The sequence below is a fragment of the Phragmites australis genome, chromosome 17, assembly GCF_958298935.1.
Source record: "Phragmites australis chromosome 17, lpPhrAust1.1, whole genome shotgun sequence".
In the NCBI taxonomy this organism is placed as follows: domain Eukaryota; kingdom Viridiplantae; phylum Streptophyta; class Magnoliopsida; order Poales; family Poaceae; genus Phragmites; species Phragmites australis.
Window position 1 is genome coordinate 21,494,633 of NC_084937.1, and position 3,152 is coordinate 21,497,784.

The window sequence follows — 3,152 nt, forward strand, 5'->3', positions numbered from 1 at the left end:
ATAAAAAGAGCTCCATCAAACATTTCTAAGATTATACTAAAACACAAAGGAAAGAAGTCTGCATAATGAGTGCTACATGTTGATTTTGAATTGTGGAAGCGCACAAATGTTTCCTACGAATGATAACAAATGGCCAGTTTGTAGTTCCGTAGAATTCTGCTGTGCAGTAAAGTGGAACCTAGTAAGCAGTGGCTATGAGAATCTTTACAAATTCAGTAAATATTATTCTGTCAGATTCTATAAAGAAAATTACCTTCGGTGGACCGTTAAATAAAAAAATAGAAAAAAAAATCAAGTGCTTCTGGAAAATCGTCGCAAATGCTAACAAAGCATACGAGCTTCACTGTCATCATAAGAATTTGTGTTAGCTTCACAATCAGCATGGAGAGATATTTAGCAATAGAATTTGTGTTTGATGTTACCTCCTTTATTTTGTTGAAGGAAGAACTTGGTCATTTGTTAGTGGTCTGTCTAGTTAATGACTACAACTTTGTAACAAGTATCGGCTGCATATATCTCCGGATGTAGAGGTTAGTATATTTTTATTATCGTGATGAAATAAAACTTCCTTTATTAAAAAATCATGCATGAAAGTCATTGTTGCAACTGCCTCCATGCAGGAGTACGTTGGGCTGGTGCACGCCATCGGAGCGGTGGCGTCCATGGTGGGCGTGCTCATCTACCACAAGTGCCTCAAGGACTACCCGTTCCGGAGCCTCCTCTTCTACGTGCAGCTCCTGTACGGCATGTCGGACCTCTGGACCTCACCTTCGTGCTCCGTTGGAACCTCGCGCTCGGCGTCCCCGACGCGGCCTTCGTCACCCTGGAGGAGTGCGTCTCCCGCGTCGTCGGCCGCGTCCGGCTGATGCCGATGATGATGATGCTGAGAAACAAGCTGTGGCTGCCCGGCGTGGAGGACACCTTCTTCGCGCTGCTCATGTGCATCGACAGTCTCGGCACGCTGGCGGCAAGGGCTGGCGGCGCCGCGCCGCCGCCGTGCTGCGCGCGCTGCACGTAACGAGGACGGATTTTGGCAGCCTCTGGCTCGCCGTGCTGGCCAGGAACTTGCTGAGGCTGGCCACGCTCGGCGCCATCTGCCTCGTGCCCACGGCGGACCAGACCGACGTGCTGGTGCCGCGTGAGCTCCTGAGCTCGTCGGCGGCCGTGGCCGACGAGGAGAGGTTGGAGCTGGTGATGCTTACTTCGCACACTGACGATGTATGACCCACGTTGTTGTATACAAAAAGGAAATTAATGGATCGAGCAAGGAACAATGGACTCATGGTTGCATACAGGTTTCAAAAAACAGTTTTTCAAAATTCTACCGGAGTTCACGCTGGTTACCGATCCAATCTCCGTCACATTTCATTTTTCTCTCATTTTTATTCGAAGTTTCGAGAATTACCGACTTCAAACAACAGGTTTGTGGTGAAACATACCTGTGTGACAAAATGATCTCTCTTCTGGACAAGCAGCACAAATGGGGCAACACAGATGAGTAGGAACAGATTTTGAACATGTCCCAAGAGGAATCTTTCAAAAAGTGGTGAAGCTAGTGGCGCATGATCAAGTGATCAAAACCTATATACTAGCAGACTCCATTTATTGTCAAAATCAAATCTCTGTGGTGGTAAACTGGTAGTCCTATTTGGAGTTTTGACCCAAGCGTAAATTTTCCGATAACTTCTTAATTAGAATCCATCAGCGACATATTCTTGAAGAAGTTATACGTACCATCGGTGACGACTAGGATGACAATTGTTCTTGATAATCTATCTACCCGTGGACAAATATCCTAATAAAGCTGAGTAGGTTCATTGTTCTCTGTCCACGGGCACGTACATGGGCAATATGTTAAGTGAACCCAAAATTAAAACCCTAAGTCCCCAACTGGCTGTGGGCACAGGTAGAGCTTCCACACACACATGCTCGCTGGATTTTTCTCGTCCACGGGGCGATGGGTGCCTGCGGGCGACAAGTATGCTCCTAATTCTTTACCCATCTTTGTTAATGGACATGCCCGTGGACGAGAAAAATATGATAGATATAAGTATGAGAGAGCTCTATGCGTTCCCGCCATGGCGCCTAATTGCCATCCGTAGTCACGATCGATAGCACCACTCAAAGAAGTATCATCAATCTAGGGGGGGGGGGGGCATTACTCCGTAGATACTCACTTCATATGGCAATGTCTCACACCATAGCAGCGCATGCGACCACACATGATATAGAACAATTGTTCTCTACGGAATTTCCAGGAGAGTTCGTATAGCTCACCCTATTCAGTATTCACGACCATATCAATTTACCCCCAGGTACAGAAACAGTGCAACGCCTACCTAGCAAGAAATTTTATTGTGTAACGGTAACCAACTAACAAAAACCTTATGTTCGAAGTTATAAAAAAATCAGACAAAAATATAGTAGTCTAGAGCATGACATCATCTGACATTTCATTAAATTTGAGCTTTCACTTAATTTTCTCTTTTTTTTTGTTTTTCCTTGTACAAGTTGTTACTTGAGCTCAAATTTAATGAAATATCAGATAATAGCATGCTCTACAGTCTACACTATCATGTTTTTATCAAAAAAATTATGACTTTTAACATGAGTTTTTTGTTGGTTGGTTACATAAATCAGTTTCTGTAATCGTTACACAATATATGAAATGGCATATAATAGCATGCTCTAAGCTATCATATTTTTATTCAAAATTTTCAAGACTTTTAACCTAAGATTTTTGTTGGTTGATTACACAAATCGTTACTCAGTAAAACTTGCCTATGGTCTTCGTCTTCCTCCAGCATCCAGAGTCCAGTCTTCTCGTGGGCTCAACGCATCTACGTGCTACAGCGCGCAAGCAACGCTGCGCTGAGTCGCTGACCCTGCTTGGCTCGCCTGCTGCTGCTGACATTAATGTCACTTGCGCCCGGTTTTCAATGCGACCACCCACGCAATATGATGTCCAAACTCTCACCTCTTTTCCTCATCAGAAGATACTCTTACTATTCCTATTTAGAGTCTTGAAAAATCTGGCAGATGGTCGTGGAAAGCTGCTTCTGCCTAATTGTTTTAGAGAAGCTGAATTGACATTTAGTTATCCTGTTTTGTTAATAGTTTTTTAGTAGAATGAAATGTATAATGACTGTAAT

The 3,152-nt window shown here is 43.8% G+C and overlaps 1 pseudogene; it reads left to right on the plus strand.

Moving 5' to 3' along the window:
- Positions 1–614: 614 nt before the first annotated feature.
- On the plus strand, positions 615–1,224 carry LOC133896961 (probable folate-biopterin transporter 6; annotated as a pseudogene).
- Positions 1,225–3,152: the final 1,928 nt, after the last annotated feature.